Here is a 27,101-nt window from a genome sequence, read left to right as displayed (position 1 = left end):
AAGTAGGAGGTATCCATTCTCAGGGAATCATGCAGGCTTCCTCTGTATTTGATGCTCAGAGACAGCCCCAGAACTTTTTAAATCTTAGCTTAGCTCTCATCCAATAATGTTCATCAAACAGTGCAACTTGTCCTTTGGGGATGCCTTTGTTCTGCATCAACCAGTTCCAACGGAGTCTTCTTGGCTTGTTTTAGATCAGTTTTTCAACAGATAAAGCCAGGGTCTTTGAATTACAAAGTGAAATTGCAGAATGCATGATTCTCAACCAAACAGAACAGCAGGTGGGATGCAGGGTGAATACCTGAACCAACACCACCTGCAAGCAATCCTTCAATATCTTAGGAATCTCTAGCCACCCCAAATCCAGTGTTGTGCTTGATCTATCATCTCTGCTGAGTTTTTAGCTAAGCTGATGGTGAGCATCACGGTGGTGATGGGTGAGCAGTCAGACTAGAGGGTCTTAATCAACCGTAAGGATCCTGTGATCAGAGGAACGTGAATGTGCTGTTAAAGGTCACAAGCGCTGCACTGCAGCATGAGCATACACAGCGAAAGGCTTTCAGTAGAGCTTCAGTTCATAAATGAGGACTGGGTTATGGAAAATAGGCTCAAGATATAAAACAGAAAACAGATCTTAACGCCAGGTTCTGTGAATGCAACCAGCTGAATTTCACAGATATTGAATTTCAATGACAATTTCTTGTGTTATTTTACCCTCCAGCTCCACCCTGAACAGGAACATGTCAGTGACAAGCATTACTCCTCCAGGCTTGACCTAACAGTGCTTTACTTGCACTATGAGCTAATGGCTGTGCTTACAGCACCTCAGGGAGACACCTCAGAGATCACAATGTCCTTCGGGTACAGCAGGAGACACTCAACTCTCCAAATGTGGAGTTTAATTTGTCCAAAGAGGAGACAGGATTCCCATGCTAATAACTTAGGACCATTTCAGTCATAGGTTTAAAGATGATGTAAGTGCTGAGGCAATACATGAACTAGATGAATGAAGCCCAGATGTCAGGGCTCAAGTCGTGACTCCAGCCCCAGCTGGAGCTAAGGCTGTCTTGAATTCATCACAACACAGTTACATTATTTGCTCATACTGTGGATTTGCATAGGGACAACAGGAAGGTCAGAATTGCTTCAATAGAGCTATGCAATCTTTGTCCTAAATACTGGAAACCCACAGCGTTGGACAAATAAAATGAATTAAGTCTGAAGTGCTTTACATGGATTGTGATCCTATGTTTGCCTCACAAACTTACCTGAGACTTTCCAATCAAAAATCAGAGTGTCATCTCCAATTGTGTAGATGTATGTTCCCTCGTCTTCTTTCGTTACAGCTGAAGCCACAAGCTTATGCAGTTTCCCTTTATCTTCCATTGTGAATTTCTTACTGGTCTTGATTTCTTTGCCATTTTTGTACCACTTCACCATGACATTGGCTTCAGAGGTCTCAGAAACAAATTCAGCTTGTTTTCCAGCAACGGCCCTGATTACTCCTCCACTTGTCTCTTTGATTACGAAGTTTGCCAGTGCTGAAACAAAATATGAAGACACAAAATACATATGATGGTAAAGAACTGCAGGGACATTGGTGACCATGAGGCATTCATTTATCATAAGATCAAACGTGCACGTTTAATCCTAGTTCTAATTGCTAGATTCTAATTCAGAAGCTGGCAAATTGGCAGCTTTTATAAACCACGTACCAGATTACCTTATCTCCACAAGTTGAAGGACGTACACTGTACAGGGGACAGAGCCAAAGGAAGAAGCCCAAGGCTTCAAGAAAATGTCTAAAATAGGAAAACTGAGGAAAGAATTGGAACAAGCAAACTAGAAGGAAATCAATGGAGGGGGTATCTATTACTGCACTGTAACCCCCTGGCAAACAAATCAAGCCTAAAAGATAGAGATATCACTTAGGACTGAAAAGAAAAAAGAAAAAAAAGAATTCCTTTATGGAAATTAATTGGAGTGCAAAAGTTAGATGATAAAACTGGCCCTTATTAACACACAGTGGAATAATTGACTTCAAAGATTCAAAATCTCACCACTGTCTTAGCCAAAAGTTCAAGCCTAAGTCCACGGTCCTATTTTACTGAGGGTAATTGAGCTTGTTTTCCAACTTCTTGTTAACATATCATTTCAAAACAGCGCACACAACTGAGTTGGGTCTGTTGAGACAGCGCAGTCAGAGCTGCTAAAATCAAAGTCTGGATTATGCATGCATTTGTTCTGCAGTTCCAAGAACACGCATGTATAATACAAATTCAACAACGTTCTACAGAATGCCTGTATTTAGGAGCTCGAGAGCCAGCTGATGGACACTGGGATGACTGAGATCCTGTCAATACATTTAACTCCATCCTATCATACAGTCAAATTTCATTCATTTTTTCAGGAACTGTCTCTTATCATTGTAGTCCCGTCACCACTGCTGGATGTGAGCCCAACCACACAAAAGCAGCTGCTGGTTTTCACTGCAGATACTGCAGTAAGGAGAAACAGCCTCCAGACTGGACCAGCTGAGCGTGGCCCTACCAGGATTTGCTCCAAAGGTCTTATTACCAGTAGTGCTTCCCGATGAAATACATGGGGGTCCTCCTTTGATTCCAACCCCAACCCACCCCACCATGCCCCCTGATAACATCCATCAGGGCCACATCTCGACAGCTCCTGAACACCTCCAGGGATCCCACCACCTACCTGGGCAGCCTGTGCCAGTTAATTCTATGGGCAGACCTGCCAGTATGAAATATTATGCTAACATGACAAAGAGAGAGAAGAAAAGCAAAATTAAGACTAGCTGACAAGCCTTGGCAGGAAGTTCTGCTCTCCATCAATTTAGTCCCTGTGACTCTTCACAGGTGTTTTCTACATTTGGGATCACTGCTACAAAAAGAGATGTTGACATCATCTCTTGTGGCCACCCTGACAGAAGAGCAGGAAGGCTGGGATGCTCTTTTTCCTGTCTTTCCCTTGATTTCCTCTATATCTTAGGGACGAATCACAGGACAGAACACAGAAATCAAATGGCTCTACAAAGCAGATTGGCCAGTTCAAGTCAAAACAGCCACTGAAAACACCCCAGATGCTGTCTGACAACAGCTGGACTGTCGGGGAGTCAGGTGAATGCAGTCTGCTGGCCCTGGGCAGGAAGAGGACAGCCCAGACTGTCACATACCTTTCACTGAAAGCTGATAGAGCATTTTATCCCCCTCACAGATGCACTGATAACTTGCAGCATCATCCATTGAGTCGTTGTGAATTTTCAGGGTGTGTTTCTTCCCCACAATTTGCAGTTCATAATTTTCACTGGCCTTGAGCTCCTTCCCATCCTTCATCCACTCCACAGTAGCACCTGTGTCTGAAAGCTCAGCCTGCAGTTTGGCTTCCTCACGCAGCCGAGCGCAGATCTTTTCTACATCTTTGCTCTTCTTGGTAAATCTCACTGCAGCACCTGTCAGGAGCAAAGGCCTCGTTATTTCAATTTATATCAGGCTAACGTGGTCAATGTTTGCTGCAACATCTCTGAAAAAGTATCACCTTCTGTTCCTGCACTCATCATTGTGTCAGTGCTGAGCAATTCACGATATTTCATTTGGTCTTCTTGCTGGATTTACTAAGTAAAAATCAACCAAACATCTCCTTCTACTGATTAATAATGCTCTAAACATGCTTCTGCAGAGGTTTCCACCCAATGACAAACAGGTCCTCCCATCATGAATGTTTATTTGTTCTACTTTGTCATGCAAAGCTGATTGATAGAGATATTATTGGAATGATTGCTCCCCTACTTCTAAACTATTCCAGTGCAATCAGAAAGGCTGTCTGAACCTGCAGCTGAAAGTACTGCTCTATGGTCATGCAGTGGTAAACCTGGTGACTGAATGCACTGGCCAATAGCTGTGAACTGCAGACATTCATCAGCTGGCATGCTTGCACGTTGTTGTAAGGTCAATAGTAAACATGGCATCCCCTCCAGGTACAGCTTCACCAGTTGTTAGGGGGGATTTCACAGCCAGGACTGGGTCTGAGGAAGAACATGTATGTCTTAATGCTCTTTAGATGCAAGTCTGGTATCTCATTTAGAGATGGAAGATTAAATCATAGGTACATTTCTACTTCTCCCTTTGCATGAGTGCTAGAAGAAGCACTTCTGTGCTTAAGATCTGTTACAGAAAGTTCTGCCTCTTGCACATGTGAGATATCAAAAGATAAGGATATTCATGTCTCTGTCACAGAAACAACTCGTATCACTTTAGTGGTAGCTGGAGGTTGATAGGAGATAGGAGAACTAGGAATAAAGGAAAGCCTTTGGTGTGTTAATGCACTGCTATCCTTAAAGTCAAAGGAAGCATCTTTAGGGAACCAACACAGCTGCTCAGCACACACTGACCCATTTCCATTGGGGTTTTTGTGCTTACCAAGGTGCACGCTCCCTGGGAATTCCAGAGACGGGCTCTGTCCATGCGCATTGACTGCAGACACTCGGAACTGATCATCAGCCTCTTCAGACAGATTGCTCACCGTGAACTCTGGGACGGGGACATGAGACTCGTGGCACCTCACCCAGGTGAAGCCAGTTAGTTTCTTGCATTCCACAATGTAGCCATCGACTGGAATGGGGCGGTGCATCTTCGGAGGGGACCATGCCAGCGTCACTGAGGTTTCTGTTTTATTTTTCACCACGGGGTCAGTTGGGGGCTGGGTGGGAGGTTTTCTGGGAGCTGAACAGAAATAAATTTCAGAAATATTAGCATAAGGTCATGTAGGCTGGAAAAGACCTTCAAAAGACCTTCAAAATCAGCAGACTCAACTTTCAGCATGACCTACTGAGTCCCACCATTAACTACTGTGGTACCTGAGGACATACATGACAAGCTTATTCCTGCAGGTATTTACATAGTGAATATATTCACCCTCTGGTTGCTTTGGAACATTTTAGAGGTTAAAATCCCATCAGACTTTTTCACTGTGTGCAGCCACTGATACAGGCAGGAGGCTGGGAATTACCTGATGGGCTCTAGTTACAGACTACTGACACAGTAAAGGATTGATTTCATTTAATTTTGGCCATCAGAAAGTTTGGTGTCTGGTTTCAGTCACCCATCTGGACTCCAATTATAATCATATGGAGAACAGCACATTCAGGAGAACTCATCTCAATAAACCTGAATGAAATCACAGAATCATAGGATCATGGGAGGGCTTGGGTTGGAAGAAACCTTCAAGATCATTAAGTGCTAGATGCCAAAGGTCCCACTAACACAGTATTAAGCCAAAAGCTAGATGCTGGAATCAGATCTCCTGACCTTACCATCAGAAACTGAGATGTCATATTTTGCTCAGAGGTGCCTGCTTGTAGGAGGGACAGCTTCCGAGCTTTTTCTGCTCCAGGAACCAGCTCGAGCTTCAGAATTTAAACAGCAGTCAGAAATTAAACTGAGCTTTGTCACCTCCATCAAATAGAAGGAGTGGTTGGGTGGTACAGCTTTCCAAATCGCTTAGAAACTGTCACAACAATCAGATGCCTACCTTTTCTTTTTTAACTTGTTAATACATAGAGCTTAATAGCATCAGAATGCCCCAAGCACTTCAGACAACAGGACAGCTGTAAACCCTTCTTTAAGGATTCCTTTGTTTAACCACTGAGTAACTGTAATTCAGTGGTGCTGGTAGGAGAAGGGAAGTCCTAATCTTCCCAGATGGTGAACAGAGTTGATGTTCACATGCAGACTGGTGCTGCAGCAGAGCTAGAAACCACTCATTTGGGAAACACAGCACCAAGAAAATAATGGGAATAGCTTCATAAAATCAGGAGCTTCACTCAAATTTCATGTCAGATCTATAATTCTTCCTATTTTCAGGAAGAAATGATTTCCCTTTTTCTTGTAGTTTTATTTTCTTTTCCTTTCCAGCAAGCAGCTTTGTAGCTTACAAATTGTTTTCTAATCACCTCCTGGTGTGGACAAATCACACAGGTCTGACTCCATGTTTTACACAGTTAGCATATTATATTTGTTCCACTATGGAACTGTACAGTCATAGAATGGCCTGGGTTGAAAAGGATCCCAAAAATCATCCAGTTCCAACCCCCTGCTATGTGCAGGGACGCCATCCACCAGACCAGGCTGCCCAGAGCCACATCCAGCCTGGCCTTGAATGCCTGCAGGGATGGGGCATCCACAGCCTCCTTGGGCAACCTGTTCCAGTGCGTCACCACCCTCTGAGTGAAAAACATCTTCCTAAGATCCAACCTGATCCACAACCCCTACACACCCTCAGAGCCCCCTAGAGCCCCTAGTCCTCCTATTGCCCACCACAGCCCCATATGCCCACTAGAGTCCCCCTCAACTCTCTTTACAGGCCCTGCACAGCTCTATATAACAGTCTTATAGAACTACCTCTAGTAGAAGCAATCTCCACACAGAGATCCTTTCCCAGCACACTGCGCCACGGGGGGAGCAAAACGGGGGGGGGGCACATACACACACAGCGCCGGGGGGGCCCGTAACCGACCCCCACCCATCCTTTAAAGGGGTGGGGGGTCCGTTTTAATGGGGGGGGGGGCGAGATCACCTTCACCCCCCACCCCCCCATCCCCACCCCATCCTTTAAAAGGGGGGTGTCCATTTTGGTGTTGGGGGGCAGTGACAATCCGCCCCCCCACCCCATCGTTTAAAGGAGGGGGGGTCCGAGACCACCCCCCCCACCCCATCTTTTAAGGGGGGGGGTCAGGGGCTCCTGGGGGGCAGCACATCGTGCACAACATTGTGGGGGGGGGGGGGCTTTAAGAGGGGGGGGTTACAAAAAGCATAGCTCTCAACTATAGATGGGATTGGGGGGGGCTCAATCGATGGGGGGGGGCCCTTCATGCAGGGGGGGCACAGCGTAAGGCAGCGGCTTTGAGGGGGGGTGTTGGGGCTGTTTGGCCTTTGGGGGGGTTATTGTGTGCCCCACCCCCACCACCCCCACACACAATGGGGTGTTAATGTGGGGGGGGGGGGCTTAGATTAGTTGCGTTCCCTATAGCACTGCCCCCCCCCGTCATTAACCCCCCCGCTTTATCCTTACGGCTGACCCCCCCCCGATAGCGCCCCATTCATCTTGATGGGGGGGGAGTTTGTCACACGACCCCGGCGCGGCTTACGGCACATCGTCGACCCCACCCCACCCCCCATAACCCCACCCGGGGGGGGAGGGGGCGATGTGGTGAGTGGGGGGGGGGTTCCGGAGGTGGGGGTGAGCAAAGCGCAATATGGGGGGGGGGTCCTATAACTGGAGGGCAGCGGCTGCACAAAGAGCCCGCGGGGGTCGGAGAGCAGCACTTTGGCTGGGGGGGGTCCACGGGGTCCGGGGGTAATGCTGCCCCACCCCCTCCCCCACCCCCCACTGCCGACCCCCCCCCCGCGTTGCCCCCCCGCCCCAACGTCAGCTCCTGCGGCAGCTCCTCGTCGCTCTCCTCCTCCTCTTCCTCGTCTGGGGGGTCAATATGTGGGGGGGGGGGTCCCATCGGGCAGCGGCAGCTCCGCCGGCTCCGATTGGCTGAGCCGCAGTGCGCGGGAGCGGCTGTTGTGTGCCGGTCGGTGGAGGGGAGGCTCTTCATGGAGCTGCCCCGCAGCCAACAACAGCCTGAATGAGATCCTGGAGTCCCAGACGCTGGAGGATGAGCTGGGAAAGAGCAGAGGCTCCCCACAGAAGGGCAAATCACGTCTGATAACGTGAGTGTGGAGCACAGCCAGCCTCTTCCTCACATGTGTGGGGCTTCCATGTTCCTCTGTGCCCATTGCAATGTGCCACCCCAATCCTGCTGCCCAGCCAGGAGTGGATGGGATGAGCAGCTTGGGATGCACAGAGCAGTGCTCAGACATTGCTGGGACATTTGTGCACTGCTGTTGAGCTTCCCTTTGTGCAGCAGGGGAGAGGATGGAGGTTTACAGGTGGATGGTTGTTCTTTCTATGGCATTGCACAGGTGGTAGAACCATGTCCATTCCCAAACTTATTCCAGGGCATGCGGGAATTTGTGCAGTTGTAGTTCCTGAATTGTGCTATTTAAAACCCTCCTGTAAATGGGGATGTTTTGTAATGCCTGCTGGGGCTGCAGGCAGCATTGCCTTCCTCCTTAGGGGGCAGGTTTAATCACAAGCCTCCCTATTTCCTATCACAAACGTCCTACAAACCATGTCTGGGCATTGCTGTCTCGGCCTGGATCTCAGCTCCTGAGACTGTCAGATGTGAAGCAGCAGCAGCTGGGACAGGGCTGGCTCTGTGTGCCCTCTCTGGGTCTGTGGGCACAGAGTGGGGCAGAGGGATGACTGTGAGAGGGAGGAATTGCCCAGCCACAAGAAAGAGGAAATCAGCTGAAAAGGGGAGATTTGAGAAGCACTGAGGCTGTGGCTGCTTTGACAGTAAGAAGAAACCAAGCTGTCACTGTGCAGATGGGAACTCCAGTAGGAGAGCTGTGGTGGCTTTACAGATGGCAGACAGCAGCTGGAGTGTAGAGCCAAGGGTAGGGGGGGGATCTTCCTCTTAGCAATGCCATGCAAAGAATGATGCAGACTCCTGCAGGGTCGGCTTTGCTGTGTGACCCTGGGTGGAAGCAGCTGGAAGGTCTCAGCCCTTCTGCATTATCCCAGGAGCTGGGGCAGTGCTCGGTCTCATCCCACCTCTGCTAATAGCAAATGCAGAATCCCTTATCTGAGTGCCCTTTTCTCTCATGTAGAGTCACCAACCCTGGGAAGTTCACAAAAAGTTTGGGTGTTGTGTTGAGGGATGTGATTTAACTGGGAAGTATTGGTGATGGTTGGACTGGATGATCATAAGATCATCCAGATCATAAGATCTGAGATCATAAGATCATAAGATCATCCAGGTCTTTTCCAACCTTGAAAATTCTATGGAGTTGTAGCAGATTGTGGGGGTGTAGGTGTGGTATATATATGTACACAGATGGGAATATCCGTATGGAAAAGATAGATCCATGTGTGTTCTGGGCTGCACTGAAAAAGGGGTGGCCAGCAGGAGAGGGAGGTGATTGTCCACTCCTGCTCAGCTCTTGTGAGGCCCTATTTGCAGCACTGTGTCCAGGCCTGGGAAGGATGTGGAGCTGTTGGGGGGGGTCCAGAGGAGGGCCACTGTGATGATCAGAGGGCTGGAGCAGCTCTCCTATGAGGAAAGGTGGAGGGATCTGGGCTTGTTTAGCCTGGAGAATGGAAGGCTGTGGGGAGACCTCATTGTGGCCTTTGAGTACTTGAAGGGAGCGTATAAACAGGAGGGGGAATGGCTGTTTATGAGGGTGGATAATGATAGGACAAGGGGGAATGGTTTAAAACTGAGACTGGGGAGGTATAGGTTGGATCTTAGGTAGATGTTTTTTGCTCAGAGGGTGGTGACACACTGGAACAGGTTGCCCAAGGAGGCTGTGGATGCCCCATTCAAGGCCTGCAGGCATTCAAGGCCAGGTTGGATGGGCTCTGTCCATGAGCATTGACTGCAGACACTTGGAACTGATCATCACCCTCTGCAGACAGATTTACAGCCCCTGCACAGCTCTATATAACAGTCTTATAGAACTACCTCTAGTAGAAGCAATCTCCACACAGAGATCTTTTCCCAGCGCCCCTCTGTGACATCATAATGCCCCTTTGTGACATCATAACACCCTTTGTGACATCATAATGCACCTTTCTGATGCCATAATGCCCCTTTCTGACGTCATAATGACCCATTGTGATGTCTTAATGCCCCTTTGTGACGTCATAATGCCCTTTGTGATGTCATAATGCCATTTGAGACGTCATAAGGCTCCTTTGTTTTCATAATGCCTCTTTGTGACGTGATAATGCCTCTTTGTGACGTCATAATGCCCTTTGTGACGTCTTAATTCCCCTTTGTGATGTCTTAATGCTCTTTTGTGATGTCACAATACCCCTTTGTGATGTCTTAATGCTCTTTTGTGACATCACAATGCCCCTTTCAGACGTCATAATGACCCTTTTTGACGTCATAATTCCCCTTTGTGATGTCATAATGCTTCTTTGTGGTGTCATAATGCTTCTTTGTGATGTCATAATGCTACTTTGTGACGTCATAACGCCCTTTGTGACGTCATAATGCCCTTTGAGACGTCATAATGCTCCTTTGTGATGTCATAATGCTCCTTTGTGATTCATAATGCCCTTTGTGATGTCATAATGCCCTTTCTGACGTCATAATGCCCCTTTGTGGTGTCATAATGCTTCTTTGTGAGGTATCTGTGGTGCCATTGATAATGAAGTGTGATGAACTGGAAGGCTTTCAGTAGAATTGCAGCCCTAACATAAACAATGACTTGAACTCTGGAATTCTGTGTAAAATCATTAGCTAGCTTGTGGTCCGGGTCTTCAAACCAAAGGCTGTGAGGTGCTGCTCTTGTTGACGCAGGCTGTGAAAGATGACTTGAGCTCTAAGAGTAATTTCCCTTCTGCTCTTTATATGAACGTCAAATCCACAATTAGAATATTAAGAAGATAATATAAAATTTTGTGCTGCTGGACTGAGGACTTCCATTAGCTGTTAGCCATAGTTTGGAACTTGCAAAGCAATCATATTGGAGCCTTGCTGGGCAACCTGCTCCAGTGTCTCACCACACCCACAGTAAAGCATTTCTTCCTAATATCCAATCCTAATCTACCTTCTTCCCATGTAAAGCCATTTCCCCTCATTCTGTTGCTACCTGCCCTTATGTAAAGTCCCTCCCCAGCCTTCCCTGTAGGCCCTCTTCAGATACTGGAAGGCCACTCTAAGGTCTCCTTGGAGTCTTCTCCAGGCTGAAGAGCCCCATCTCTCTCAGCCTGTGCACATAGTAGAGGTGCTTTCAGCCCTCTCTGATCACCTTCATGGCCCTCCTCTGGACCTGCCTGAACATCTCCAAGTCCTTCTTGTGTTGAGGGCTCCAGAACTGCGTGCAGTGCTCCAGATGGGGTTTCAATGAGAGGAGTGTGGAGGGGCAGCACCACCTCCCTCGACCTGCTGGTCATGCTTCTGTGCTTTAAGCTTATGCTTTAAGGTCCTATATGCTTTAAGGTTTAGATAGTGCAGTCGCCTCACCTCTTCAGGTTTATCTGTGAAGGTCCCTTCCAAGTGAACCGTGCTGATCCAGACAGTTCGGATTGCTCATTAAAGTGTTTTAGTAAGTTGGGCTGGTCCTACGAAGCAATATGACTGCAGTAAGCAGTGTACATGGTGCGCTGTGAGTACTGCACACATTCCTCTTGGCAGCTTGTGGAACAGAAACTGTGCATTGTTTGGATTGTGTAAGTATTCCTGTTGGTCTCTTGTGATGCTTACCTTCTTAGAGCACCTTTCCTCGTTTGGCTCTACATATTTTGGTACCTTACTTGTTCTGTTTGGCTTAGCAGGGAAGGTCTTCTTCTGAAGCATCCTCAGTCTTGGTCTGGGCAGCATACTTAGAAATGACATGGACGTTACATGAGTGGGTGGTCAAAGGGGGGAAGAACTCACCTTTCTGATCTGTTTCCTTTTAGAACACAGTCCTGGAGAGGATTTGCTTTCCTTGTTTCCTGGAGACTTGGATTCTTAGATGGTTTTGACTGCAGCTATTTCTGATGTTAATTCCTTTTTCTGTACTTTAGTAGCCAAGTGCAAGTGGAGTGCTTTGGGAATTGTCTGAAGTTGCCAGGTTGCGTGTGATCACATATGTAACGTGGAGTTATGTGTGGTGCCAGTGATAATTAAGTGTGATGAACTTGAAGGCTTTCAGTACAATTTCAGCCCTAATGTAAACAGTGACTTGAACTCTGGAATTCTGTGTAAAATCATTAGCTAGCTTGTGGTCCAGGTCTTGAAACCAAAGGCTATGAGGTGCTGCTCTTGTTGACGCAGGCTGTGAAAGATGACTTGAGCTCTAAGAGTAATTTCCCTTCTGCTCTTTATATGAACGTCATATCAACAATTAGAATATTAAGAACATAATATAAAAGTTGTTGCTGCTGGCCTGTGGACTTCCATTAGCTGTTAGCCATAGTTTGGAACTTGCAAACCAATCTTATTTAGACTTTAGTGGTGAAATCTTCTGATGAAATCTTCCTTCTAATTCTGCAAAAGAATCTCGGTGGAACATTTCTGTCTGAAAAGGCTCTGGCATATGAAGATGTGCCAGACTGCAGCCATGTGCCAGATGCGTTTGGATCCATGGAATTTTCTGATGTAGCTTCAGTGTTTGAAGAATCTCCACTCGATCTAAATACTCAGAAAACAAAGCAGGTGTGTGAAGATGTACAGCTAGTTTCTTACAGAAAAAATACAGCTCTTAATCTAGAAATCTGCTTCTCATTGTATCTAGTGCTTACTCCATATTTAAGTATCTAGTGGACCTTGACCAAAGGAAGATAAAGATAGAGCAAAGAAGTATGTTAAGCATAAATTTTGTTGCCTTCTACCTGTAGGCCATGGTTGGTTTGACGTGATCCCTAACTCCAGTGTTTGGTTTGCACAGAAACAGCAAGCAAGGGAACAAGTAAAGGAGTCAGTGAGGATTTTAAAACACAATGGGAAGCGATAAGGCACAGTTAATAAGATTCTGGAGTTAGGCTGGAGGTAGGCAGAGGTTGAAAGGTACCGAAAGAAATTCAATCTTACTGTGTTGGACAACAAAATCCACTGTGATATTATTCAAATTTTTAACTAAACCAAGTGATAATTCATATTTATGTTTAGATAAGCTGGTGAAGGTTAATCCTCAATGGAGAATTGAGATGAACAAATAAAAAAATGGTGTTTGACAGTCTATAAGAAACGAACTTATTCTAGGAGAGAATCAGAGTTTTCAACTGTTTTGTTCAATAGCCAAATAATGTATGATATTTTTATAAGCATTGTGTCTGACCTTCTCAGCTGTTAGAATTTCTTTGACAGTAACTTCTCCGGCTGTGATCAGAAAACCTTTTGTTCCGTCTCTGGCACCATTCGAGGCATGATACTCAACTGGGTGATATGGAATTCACACTGTCAACTCCAGTGACAAGAAAAGTGGCATCTAAGAAGCGTGCAAACACAGAGAATGTTGATGCAGAGTCAGTGTTAAGAAATGAGCTGCCCTTTGCATTTCCTGCTCCAAAGGCCTTCTTTTCGAAGAGCCAGACAGAGAAGCAAGTAGAAGGCATATCTTTTTAGGCGCCTACTTCCAAAGGTATGTTGTATCTAACAAATGGAAACCTAGAACATGTGTAGCTTAGGAATTTTTTACTTTTAATATGAATGCAGTACTTGTAGGTCCTAAAATTCTGAAAGGTTTCAGTGTGGGGTTTATTTGGTCACAGCACATACAGCTGCCATCCTGTACATCTGACAGTGCACTGCAAGCGGTTTAACCATATATCAGGGCATGGTACACGTCTGTTAATGATAGAAGTTCTCACAGTTTCACAAGGAGCATGCCTTGAGATGCATTCAGATAATGAGATAAGTGCTGTGTTCCTAAAACTAGCATGTGTCTCCACTCTCCATCGAGATTTAGTAGATAATTTCTTTAACAATTATGATGAGAGTTTTGTTTTGTTTTTATTTTTTTCTGGGCTATTATTTTGAGTGAAAGAAAAGGGTATGCTTTTATTTAAGCGAGCTTTTGATTGCATCATGCTTCTAAATTAAATGTAACCTACTGAATTCCTCATGATAGCATACGAGTACTTGCGTGTATCTGTTCTCCCTAATAGAGGGAGAAGAGACTCAGTGAACCTGGACAGTGTTACCCAGGGTTGTGAGAACAGCTAAATGATTGTTGAGAACTGGTCAACTCGTGAGCCTGAGACCTGGGATCCTCCATCCTAGGGTGGAACTTTACTGGAGCACGTGGGTGCCACAGCAACAAAAGGACTGTGTACAATAGACTGAGAGTTTGCTGAGTTTCTTGGTTTACAGAAAGCACAACTAACTCAGCAGCAAGTGACGTATTTGGGATAGGAGATGACAGCTGGACTTTGAACCTTAAGGACTGCCAAGAAAGAAGCCATCTGCTCAACCCCTGAGCTGCAAACTGCCAAGGAACTCCATACGTTGCCAGGAATGACAGGAGGGTGCCAACCATGGATACACAGCTACGGACTGATGGTAAACTTGAAACAGCTTGAAGTGAGTAAGGGATATCCAGGGTGCACTGGTGCTCAATATTCAAGAAGCCCATCAATCTACACTGGGCCAAAGAATACCAGTTTTAATATCTCATGCAGTGTTTACTGTATTGGAGGCAAAAGGGGGACATTGGCTTTCACCCCACAGAATCCCAGAATCACAGAATTACCCGGGTTGGAAGGGACCTCAAGGATCATGTAGTTCCAACCCCCCTGCCTAGCAGGGCCACCAAACATACGCCTTTACTAGATCAGGTTGCCCAGGGCCCCGTCCAACCTGGTCTTGAACACCTCCAAGGACGGGGCATCCACAACCTCACTGGGCAGCCTGTTCCAGGACCTAACCACCCTTCTAGTAAAGAACTTTCCCCTAACATCCAACCTAAATCTTCCCTCCTTCAACTTAAAACCATTTCCCCTAGTCCTGCTATTATCAGCCCTTTCGAAGAGTTTACTCCCCTCCTGGGAGTAAGTTCCCTTCAGGTACTGAAAGGCTGCAATGAGGTCACCCCGCAACCTTCTCTTCTCCAGGCTGAACAAACCCAACTCCCTCAGCCTGTCCTCATAGGGGAGGTGCTCCAGCCCCCTGATCATCTTTGTGGCCCTCATCTGGACCCTTTCCAAAATCTCCATATCTTTTTTGTACTGAGGGCTCCGCACCTGGACACAGTACTCCAGATGGGGCCTCACAAGAGCAGAGTAGAGAGGGACGATCACCTCCCTATCCCTGCTGACCACCCCTCTCCTGATGGAGCCCAGGATCCCATTTGCTTTCCGGGCTGCCAGAGCGCACTGCTGGCTCATGTTAAGTTTCTCATCTATCAGGACCCCTAGGTCTTTTTCAGACGAGCTGCTCTCAAGGACAACTCCTCCCAGCCTGTACAGGTGCCTGGGGTTCTTCCGGCCCAAGTGCAAAACCTTGCACTTTGCTGTGTTGAACCTCATTAGGTTCACCCGAGCCCAGCTTTCCAGCCTGTCAAGGTCCCTCTGAATGGCATCTGTTCACCCCAAAGATTCCCGAAATACCAGGCCATCCTGGTAGAGCAGGGTGATATAGAAATAATTGTAACTACTATTGCCAACCCAGTATCTTTCCTTAGCGGAACTCCCCTGGTGGAGAACCAGGATGACATCACTGCTTTGAAACAACTGATGCTGCACATTACATCCAGTCGGTTGGAGCTGAAGGACGAACCCTTAGAAGATGCAGAAGACGCCTGATTTACCAGCAGCTGCAGTTTTGTGAGACAAGGAGGCTTTAAGGCAGGACATGCAGTAACTTCTACTGAGCAGGGAATGGAAGCACAACCATCAGCCATGGGGACTACCCCTCAGAAGGCTGAAATAACTGCCTTGACGAGAGCCTTAATGATATGGACAGATGCTAACTATGTGTTTGGGGTGTCACACGCTCATAGTACCATCTGAAAAGAGCAAGGATTGCTCACACACAAGGAAAAGAGCGTGATGTAAATGTACCTATGTTGTAGGGCACAGTTCTCTATCCAGGCCCAAGTCTGTGTGGGTGTCTCCTCTATCCACAAAGCTGCTCACACTGCAGGAGGCACAGGCTGAGAGGAGAGGCCAGAGCAGCTCTCCCACTGTGACACGGAGCAGCAGGATACAAGTAAAGGAAGGCCCCACAGCTGTACTGGGAAGATTCCACACAGTCATCAATTTTTCATCTGAAAGGTAAAGAGGAATTCCCTTTTCTGCCCCTATCATCATTGGTCGGGTGAGTAGCAATGATGCCCGGTGTGCTTCCATCAATGGAGCAGAATAGGCGGAAGGCTGGGGTGCAGGCTGACCTCTGCTGAGGTGAGTGGGGGCTCAGGGTGTTGCTCAGTGGTAGATTTGTTCACACTGAGTTCTAACAGGAAACTTGCTCAACATCGAAGGCCTTGCAAAAGTCTGGCTGAGTGATGTCAGTTGCTTTTCCTTTCCCTACTGATGCTGTCACTCCACTGTAGAAGGCCACCAAAGCGACCAGGCTGCATGTCTCCGTTTCCGCTGTTTCTCCATTTCCTTCTTGTTGCTCCCTGTAACCAGCAGGTTCAGCCATGCTGCTTTCCTGCCTCCTCTACTGTGTTTCGTGTGGTCGGGATGGAGCTCAGAGCTCCAGCTCTGAGTAAGGTTTTCTGAGAAAGTTACCATCTCTTTTCCATTCCTTTACCCCTAAAAACAGTTTTCCAGTGTCTCTCATGCAAGAATTCTTTGAACAGCCTGCAGCTGACTCTCCTGAAGCTCAGGATCCTGACTTTGCTTTTTGCCAGGCCTGCATTCCTTGAGATGAGGAACTCTAGGAGGGCATGGTCACTACAGCCCTGACCACCTCCAGTCTTAACCCCTGCTGTGCACCATGTCCAGTAATGCTTCCCTTCTGCTTGGTGTGCTTAATACTTGACCCACAAAGTTATTGTCAGTGCACTCCAGCAGGCTCTCAGACAGCTTGCAGCAACTGGGATTGGTGCTGGGTGGTTGCTGGGAGGTGTCTCAGCAGAAAAGCTGGGCTGGGGTGGGCGTGCTATGTCAGTCCTCATCGCAGCTGGCAGAGAGAGTTAGAGGAGGGTGATGGGTGCTGCCTGCTCTCAGTGCTACTGCACTGAATTTGGGGCACAGCAGCACACTGGTGAGTGAGCTGGGAGGGAGACGGACTGCTGCTGTGCATGGCTAGGCCAGAGCTGGAGGATTGTCAAACGTGAGTCATGCTGGTGCAACCATTGCAGCTGCAGCAGGAGTAGAAGACAAAGAGGTTTTGTAGAGGATAGAGGGTGGTGATTCATGGTTTGATGTCCAGGTGGAGGCCGATAACAAGTGGTGTCATCCAGGAGTCTGTCTTGGGACCAGTGCTTTTTTACATGGTTATCAGGGACACCAATGATGCAATGGAGTGCACCCTCTGCTGTTTGCTGAGTGGTGCGGCTGACGCAGTGGAAGGAAGGGATGCCATTCAGAGGGAGCTCAACCGAGAGGTTGGCCTACGTGAATCTAATGAGGTTGAACACAGCAAAGTGCAAGGTTTTGCACTTGGGCTGGAGGAATCCCAGGCATTTCTACAGACTGGGAGGAGCAGACCTTAAGAGAAGCCCCGCAGAGAAGGACCTGGGGGTCCTGGTGGATGAAAAACAGAACGTGAGCCATCAGCGTGCTCTTGCAGCTCAGAGAGCAAATGGTCCCCTGGGCTCCATCAGAAGAGGGGATGGCCAGCAGGGACAGGGAGGTGATTGATCTTCATGATCCTTGAGGTCCCTTCCAACCCGGGCCATTCTATGATTCTGTGATTACACTCGCTGTCAGAAATAACAGCAGCTGTACAGAAGCTGGATATATTTTGGGACAGTTCTTGTAACCAGCTGATTTTAAGACCTTGCCCGAATTGGAGGTCTAAATTGCATGTTAGGAGAAAGCTGGTAAAGTGGCTATTGCTCATTCTTTTTCATTTGCTGATTCTTTCATTCGGGTTCCTTTTCCAAAGGAGATTCTGGTGATGGAAGCAATTGAAGAAAGAACCAAAGCAGCTCTTGCCAAGAGTGCTTGAAGTCCCTGTGGAGAGAAGCAAAGAACTTGGGCTTCCTCTGGGATGCTCCCCACCATGTCTCAGGAAGGAGACAACTGCTGTTCCACTTTCTGCTCTTTGTGTGGAAAGGTACGTCTGGGTTTTCTTCTACCTGTTTTTCTTTTTCTGGCTTTGAAGGAGAAGGGGTGGAGCAAGAGGAGACCCACTGGTCATTTGTTACCACAAGAACAGGATGGATTCTGCATTCACTGTGAGAAACTTGGGCTAGTAGCATGGGCATGTTTCAGGCTGGACTCTTCTTTTGCTACTTGGTTTCCTTTTGGCTACAGGGAGACAGCTGTCTAAAGGTGTGTTTTCAGACCCACTCTCCAAAACCATGTTTCATTGTTGCAGGTGGTTCAGTGTGCTCTTGCAGGGTAGATGCTGTAGTTTGCTGTAGAATCTAAATGGTTTCTGTTCCTAGGGGAGGACTGAGAGGAGGTAGTGAGAAGAGAATTCAATGCCTGAGGTGTATCTTAGTGAGAAATGTTGGCATGAGGTGCTGAAAGTCTTGAGTTGTCAAAGGCCAGTGATGCTCAGACTCCTTAACCTGCTGGAGCAGGGTGGAAGCAAGGAGTGGGCACTGCCGTCACACAAGCTGCACTTGGTTCTGGTCTGCCAGGTCTGTGCTGGCCTGGATTTCTTCTGAGAAGTTTGTTGGAGCTGCTTGGAGTAGTGAAGGGTGGGGAAGAAGTGCTGCTCCAGAGCTATGAGACGTGCAGCTCCTTCTGAAGTGCTCCTGATAAGGACGGAGCGCATTTGCTGCAGCTTTCTCTGCAGATGTGCTCCTCACCTTGAAATCCTCCTGGTTTGTCCTCAGCTCCTGACCACGGCCTGTTCTCTGTTTTGCAGGCTGATAACATGCAGAAGCCGCAGCTGGTGCGTGCTATGTCATCTTTAAACGTACCAGCATTTGCGGCAGCCCATGTTATTAAGAGCCACGTCACCCAGGGGCCAGATGAGCTCTCTCTGGAGGTAAGCAGTTCCAGGCATTCCGTGTTGTCGTGCATAGAAGAGGGCAGTCCTTTCTGCTTTGTTTTCCTACCAGATTTGCTGAATCTGGGATTGATGTTTCAATCTCTTTCAGGTCGGAGATCTGGTGAGCATTGTTGATATGAGGACATATCAACAGGCTGAGCCCCTGGTGGAGAGGCAAGCGTGGCTTTGAGGTAGGCACACGTTTTTGACTAGAGAGCACAACTTCAGTAGAGTTGGGAATCTCAGCTTGGAGCTGCTCTGCCTGCAACGGATGGCTGCTGGATGCAAACAGTTGCCCTGTGTCACTGTCAGTGGACCTTCCCTTTGGCTCTGGGCTCGGGCTAATGCTCACCTGTCTTTTTGTTCTAATTACAGGTTGGGCTTTTCCCTGGTGAGTGCATGGAACTCATCAGCGGAAAAGTTCCCGATTCCCTCCTCAATTCATTGCCAAAGCCAGGTGCGTAATTTACATTTGACAACGCGAGTTAGTCAAATAGGGTCAGAACGTTACTTTCAGGGGGTTTGTTTATGCCCAAGTTCAGCAAGCTTAGAAAGAGAACTACAGTAATCTCCTTGGGCACCTCCAGGGATGGGGAAAATCCATTCTTGCGTGTCCTTGTTGGGAATGTTCTTCCCGTTGTTACATGCTCTGTCGAATGCATTGCGCTCAGCTTCGTCCAACCGAGCCAGGCCTGAAATGAACTGGTTTCTTTGTTTTGTTGCGCAGAGCCAAAGAAATGGGGCAAGCTCATCAACGGCCTTTGTTCCCTGGTGAAGGCCAGCCCCGGGAGAGCAAAGCAGCCTGAGCCTCCGACATTCTCCGGATCCATGTCCTTGCTTGACATCGTTGAGAGGTATTTAGCCTTCAGGACTTGAGGGCTGAGCTGTAGGAATGGAAGCATCCTCTGCTGTTTGAAACAGAGGGCGTTTCTAAGCTGTGTTTCAGCAGAAAGCAGGCAGTGCCCAGAACAGGCAACTTTTGGCCAGGGCTCAGTGCAGCTCTTCCATCACCCTGCACCACGTCTGACAGCATGCTCTGTTTTCTCTGCAGAATGAGTTCTCCCAGTAAGAGGGCAGAGTCAGCAGCTGGCAGTTGGTGTTCCTGCTTCTGCCTGGGCAAACCATCCCCTGTGGCCAAACGCCAACTGCAGAGCAGTGCCAGGGAGCCCTCTGAAGCAGAAGTCTTGGTCCTGGCAGGTAAGGGTGCAAGTCCAGCTTACAAAACACTGCTTGTCAGCAACACAGGTAGAATTCATGCTTTCAGTGGGCTTGTACCTCCTACTGGCGTTCAAGCCCGTCTTGATCCCTGTCTTTCCCAAATGAGTCTCTTGTCCACACAAGAGCTGGACCTGCACGTGGATCACTTTCAAGACAGTGACACTGTTGCTAGAAGCCTATTTGCTTCTGCCCACCACCACTACATAGCCAAATGTCAAGAATCTCCATGGTTCATCTTGTGAACGTTCGACACTAACTGCTGTACATCTGCTCCTTCCTAGGTGACCCGAGCCCTTGTATATCCCCAAGACGCAGGGCATGTTACGATGACGCATCTTCCATCAATGAAGAGTTGTTACTAAGCACAGAATGCTGCAGTTCAGATGAAAGCCTTCCGTATAACATCAGCTATCAAGAGAAGAAGGTCATCATCGTTGAAGCCTTCATTCATCCCATCCCTACTGAAGCTGCTGACCTGAGCCCACCAGACACCTCAGGCACCAGCCTGGACTCAATGTCTCTGCAGTGCAGCCCAGCCCAAGCACAGCCCGAGTGCCCTGACAGCAGCACCACCATGCAGGCTCAGGTCAGCATCACCGAGGAGAAGCTGAGCATCTCGCAGGGGGGCACAGAATCAGGACACGAGTCCCAGGCTCCGGGCAACAGCACGGTCTCTGAGCAGCTCTCATGATTACAAGAGAGGATGAGTCCCATCTTTCCTCCAGACCTCACACCCCCTCCTTTCTCCTATTGAATAAAGGCACGCTCGTGCTCAATCAACGCCTTGACTGAATTCCGAGTTTTCATTTGCAGAGATTGGGATGAGTGCAAGAATCTGCAAGGCAGCTCAGCTTACAACACTCTGGCTGTGGGGTTTGTGCGGCCGAGCTCTGGGTGTGTTCCCATTTTGCCTGACTTTGGGATGCCTGCAGCGAGAGCTCTGCTGCCGTTGTGAATGGCAGCAAATAGTCTCTAGCATCCTGGATGCTGCTCATGAAAACCCCAAGCTTCCTGGCTGTGGCTGTGATGCTTTTCAGGGCCTTTTGATGCTCTTTGATGCCGTGGCTGCTCCCTAACACCTCTGTCCTCCCGCCGTGTCCATTCCTGGCTCTCACCTGTGAGCTGTCCCTGCAGATCATCTCCAGCCCTGCCATCATCGTGCTGCGGCAGGAGGAACTCGCCCTGACCAACATCAGGCAGTGCTGCCTGCCTCTCTCACTCTCTAGACCAAGTGTAACTACGCTGTCATGGAGACAAATGCTTCTGTCACATCCTCCATCCCTGCAGACATTTACCGGTAGGTGGCTCTTGCAGAAGAAGATTCAAGCAGCAGAACCTTTTGCTCAGCTACAGCACACAAATGCTACAAAAGCAGGAATAACCCGCAAGCTCTGGGTCTGTTTGTCTTGCACAGGCATGCACTAACTGCGTTTGATGGTACCCCCCATCCTTGATTTCCTTCCCTGCTCCTTGTCTGATGGCGCTGCTGAGCCAGGAACAAGCTGCCCAGTGTGGCAGAGCATGGTGCAGGGCTGTGCTGGGACCTCCTCCCCTTCATCTGCTGCAGATCAGTGCCACACACGTGCCATCGAGATGCTCTGGCACGGGATGTGCCTCCAACCCAAAGCTCCTTCCCACCTCCCAAGGAAAAGCAAAGCAACCCAAGCATCTCCAGCAAAGCTGCCCAGCAGACAGCAGGGAATGCAAACAGCTTCTGGCTGCTCCCCTACACTCCTGTCCTAAGTAATAGACCCCATGAGGACTGGCTGGGAAATCAGTGCATGACACATGTGAGTGTGCACAGGATTGTGCAAAGCAGTGGGGTTCCATGAGTTTGTGTGTGTGTGTATCTCTGCTGTTATGAAAGCATGGGAAGACTGCCTTACTGAGTCCCAGATAATTACTTATCCTCAAATGATTTTTCCTGGCCAAAGTTAGAGCCTCTCACAGGTAATCGAGACCAACAGGCTGTTGTTGCACAATCAACAGACACAATCTAGATGAATAGCTGAGGAAAATAAAGCATCATGCCAAGGGTACTAGATAAGTGAGCAGCTTGAGATCTGCACATTTATGTGATACTCATGGTCTTAGACAATATTTGCTTAGTGAGGTCACATAGAATGAAAGTAAAATAGAAGAAGTGCAATTGGTCTCAGTTCACAGCTGGCTGGTTCGTCTCAGGCTAATCCTGAACTGCCTCAAGCGACTGCTTTGGTGCTCTACAGAACAGCAACTTCAGAGATCTCTTTCTATTACTAAGTGTTTGAAAGAGCAATTTGCTCTGTTAATTATCCATCATTTCTGTGCAGTCTGTTTTGTCAGACTTGTCTTTAGCTTCCAAGTTGTATGTGAAGAATTGTTTCCGTTGTAATGCACAATGTACTAAAAATTGAGAGATGAAAATGTGAAGAGTTTTTCCAGCTTTGATTTCATGTCTGGAATTTTGGAACCCACTACTTGCAGTTGTTAATCTGTCCAAACTGGTCTGGTTTGGGATGCCCTCGTACTTCTTGAATCGCTGTTAAAGGCGGAGCAATTCCTACAAGTGCCATGGCCCCACTGTTGTTCTAATTCTTGTTTTTTTGTTTTCCACACGCTGCTTTTCAAGCCTCCTTTTTCTTTACAGTCAAAGTGAGAACTGCACTGTGAGGTGTCTGAACCTTGTTGTGCTTGTACATAAATAGAACAGCAGCAAAGCCAGACAGGTGACTGTGCTGACAGCTCTCGTAGCCAGTAACACGTAACTGTGCTAAATCCCTTGTGACGGCTTTGATTTCATTTTTGCCAGTGAAATCCTTGTAAAAGGAACTGCAGCAGTGTGATGAGCTAAGGTGAAGATGCTGGTTTTAGTAGTGCTCTAAGCTGAGTGGAAGGGCAATTGAATGAGGGTTATATGCTTTCTCTGGGATGATAAGGTTTTATTTCCTGAGGGAAAGAGCCAGCTTTTCATGGGCTATATGTGGGCTTTGGCAAGGGCAGACAATCCAGTCTGTCAGGAAGCCATTTGAGGTGCTTCAGGTTTGTAAGCTTGTCTTTTTGTTTTTCAGGTGGATATTTGGAGCATGGGTGTAGTGCTGTATGCTCTGCTGTGTGGGTTTTCCCTTTGGATGATGACAATATGATGGCACTCTACAGGAGGATACCAGTGGGTATCAGTGGTGCTAGAATACACTGAGAAGGGAAATAGCTGAGCTTGACAAGAGGCCTTGCTTTTCGGATGGCAGAACATGCTGAGCTGTGAGTAGAAAGGCCTGTCTGCTGAATATTGTCCCTGTTTTTGCTGCTTTGTCTACCAGTATTTTGTGGATTTGGTTCTACGCTTGGTTGGCCTATGTGGCACTGTAGCCTAATTCTGTACCATGATAGCATACAGAATTTAAGGAGAAGTATTTTCTTGCCAATGGTCTGGATTTTTTGTATCTGGTTCTTCAACTGGCTGCTCCCTATACTATCTGTAGTAAAAATACAGACACATCATTTGATTTCCCTGAAATGAATGTTCCTAAATGCCAGCTCTTCTCATGTCTACAAAGATCAAAGTTCTGCATTTGCTATTAGAATTTCCTCTTCCAGAATCAGGAGGTAATGTAGGACCCCACAGATTGCCTTCAGAATCCAACAGTTAGTTCTGTTTCCTTTCGGAGTGCATAACAACCTGAGCAAATGAATTGAATGACGTGGCTTATTAGTCTGGTACAAACTCTGCTGTACACTGAAACCTGGTCCATTTGTAAGCAGGACTTTGTCCATCTCTGCAGGACAGCAGAAAACCCTTTGTGCTAATCATGATGCCAAGAAGCAGAATGCGGCAAATGGCAGATGATCCAACTGCTTCAGGTGTTCATTTCCTTAAAACTGAATAGTTTTGGACTGAGAGTTTGTAAGCAGAACGGAGCTCTTAAAGCTGTCAGAGACTATTTCTGCACTGTTCAATTCTATCTGCACAACATACACAGGATCTCAGAACTGCGTTGCTTGAATTGGTGGAACTTGCTGAAGTGAACTGGGATGAGCAAGTTTTAGAACTTAGTCAGAATGCAGTAAAAAATGGATAATCTCATGAGTATTAAGGTACAGGCTTGCTATTTCTGCACTGAATTTGTTTTTATTTTACATGGCTGTGATCTGAAAGTTGCTTGAAACGCAGGCACCTAGGCACTGTTGTGTAAATGAATTTCACACGATAGGTCCTGAAATATCCTGGAATCAAAAACTCTGACTTGTTTTAAGTCTGCTGCTTGAGTCTAATCAGGGTCATAGTGTCTGTGTGCAGTGTTTCTTTCCCTGTAATGCTCCACATCATTTCATTTTGGGAATATTGAAGGAAATGGACTATGTGCCATAACTGTTGTTAGAACAAAGTATGTCTGGTGTGATCTTATGCATAGGTTCTGTAACTGCTCTTCACAGCTCAGGTGTTTGACCTTCCTTTTGGTGAAGTGATGAAATACTGCTGGTTTCTATTTGTGCTTCTAGGCACCTTGAAGCTCTTAGGAATAGAACAATTGTCTCCAGTTCTTTTCAATGATATCAGTAACAGCTCGAGTGTTGCTGCCCACTAGGTAGACCCAAAGAAGCAGATTACAGTGAAACAACACACGAGCTGGACCTGAAGGAGGATCACTTTCAAGACAGTGGCTATGCTGCTTCAAGCCTACTTGCTTCTTCCTGCCGCCACTCTATTACCAAGTATCAACAACCTTTCATGATTCAACTTGCAAATGTTTGAAACTAACCCTTGTGTTTCTATGCCTTCCTAGGTGATTCGAGCCCTTGTCAACCCCAAAGATCCAAACCAAGCAGTGTCTTTCCATCAATGGAGAGTTCTTATTAAGCACAAATCGCTGCAATTCGGATGACAGCCTTCCACATGGTAAGTGATGGACACAAGGGGCTCATCCACGTTCATGCTCTCATATCTCCTGGCTCTGCTGAAGCTCCTGACCTGAGCCTGCCAGACACAGCAGTCACCTGCCTGGATTGTGACCCAGCGCCTTTGCAGTGCTGCCCATCCCAAGCACAGCCCGAGTGTCCCAGCAGCAGCACCACCATGCAGGAGCAGGGCAGCATCAGTGAGGTGAAGCTGAGCATCTTAGATGGGGACTTAGAGTCAGGCTGCCAGTCCCAGGCACCAGGCAGCAGCACAAGCTCTGAGCCACTCTCATCTTGACAAGAGGAGTCCCATCTTCACCCTTGACCTCTCAAGCCCTCCTGTCTTTTATTGAATAAAGTCACTCTCATGCTCAGTCATCGCCTCGACTGCATTCTGAGTCTTCAATCACAGGGATTGGGATGAATGCAACAAACAGCAAGGCAGCTCAGCTTGCAATGCTATGGCTGTGGGGTTCGTGCAGGCAGAGCTCTGGGTTCCCATTTTGCCTGGCTTTGGGATGTCTGCAGCAAGATCTCTACCATTTTGTATGGGAGCAAATAATCTCTAGCATCCAGGTTGCTGCTCATGATATATCCCAGTCTTCCTGGCTTTCACTTTGTGATACTTTTCAAAGCCTTTTGATACTCTTTGATGCCTTGGCTGCTCCCTAACACCTCTGTCCTCCTGCCATGTTGACTCACGTCTCCCACTTTTAAGCTGGCTTTGCAGATCATCTCCAGCCCTGTCATCATCACGCTGCAGCAGGAGGTGCTCACCTGGCCCAATGTCTGGCAGTACTGCTTGTTCTGCAGATGAGCAGCTGCCTCCTCATCTCTTCAGCTACAGTAGTTTTTCTCAGGGCAGTTAGATGCAGTCATGCTCCTCTGGATTTGGTGTGTTAAATCCATGCTGCATGGCAGCAGTCAGTGCAATACAAAGGTGTTCTGTGTGCCATAGCATTTCTCCAGGGGCTGCCAAAGGTAGAAGCACAACACAGCACCATCCTTCTGACAGTAATGTCTGTGAGTGTTAGACATGTGAGCACTGCATCATCCCCAGCGTGTCAGTGCTTTTCCACACCAACCTGACTCTCACACTCTGCACTGAATGTAACTCTGCTCTTGTGGAGACAAATGCTTTCTGTCACATCCTCCATCCCTGCAACCATTTGCCGGTAGGCAGCTCTTGCAGAAGAATCAAGCAGCAGAACCTTGTGCTCACCCTACAGCATGCAAATGCTATGAAAGCAGAAATAACCTGGCATGCTCTGGGTCTGCAAGGCTGCACAGATGGGAGAGGTAGATTGTGTTTTTGCAGTGGAAGTTTCCAGTATTTTCAGTACATAGTGTAGGCCCTAACTGAATGTATAACCCTCTTGTAAAACAGCTGTATAAGTAGTTTTTCCACCAAGAAAGTTGCTGAACAGAATTAAGTTCAGACTGGGGGCATTCTGACATGGGGAGAATTGAGACAAGCACAAGATAAATACACAGGGTGGGTAGAGCCCAGCACAGGACAGAATGAATGTACTGACTTTTGGAAACATTGCCCTTCTCTGTCCGCAGAAAAGTACAAGGCAGACCTAAAAACAAGAGGTTGGTAATTGACCTTCTATGGAAATGAATCCTAGCCACAGTCTCGAGGAGTCTGTGAGCCTGAGATGCTCAACCAATGAGAGCCATGAGAGCATCACCTGCAGTGGGTTTAGGGCACAGAACAGAATTGATTTCACTGACTGGTGTGCAGTTTCTCCCTTGCCAACAGGGGATGTGCGCGCAGTATTGCAATAATGAATAAGCACTGCTGCTATCGCTGCCATCTTTGCCTAACTAGAAATCTTTGACTTTGAGAGTTTCTCACACAAGGGGAGAGGGTAAGAAAGTAAAGAGGCACAGAAAACTAAGGGAAACTGCTCTTCTTTATCTTATCTATAAAAATTGATACGATGCTGTTGTGCATTTTTTTTAATTTTATTTTTAATTTTTTGCTAATGTCAGTTAGATTGTTTTAAAATATCCACACACCAAAATCTGACTACCAAGCAAATGTAATGAAAATGAAATGAAGGTGAGTTAGTGGAAAGCACAAGGCCATATTATATTAGGCTCCAGCAAATTTACAGGCAGTCACTGCACGAAGAGGTAGATCTGAGTTGCACATTATATGATTCCCACAAAGATTAAGGAAATCTGAAGCTTTCAATATATTTTTTTAATTCTTTTTTCATTTCATTTTTAAACACCTGACCCAGACCCCAACCCTCACAGGAGCTGTAAAGATAACAGCATTAACCAGCAATGTAACTCTAATCCTAACCCTTACCCTGATTCT

The sequence above is a fragment of the Coturnix japonica genome, chromosome 13 (genome assembly GCF_054131305.1).
Source record: "Coturnix japonica strain WE chromosome 13, WE-NBRP24, whole genome shotgun sequence".
Taxonomy (NCBI): Eukaryota; Metazoa; Chordata; class Aves; order Galliformes; family Phasianidae; genus Coturnix; species Coturnix japonica.
Note: the sequence above shows the minus strand (reverse complement) of the source record.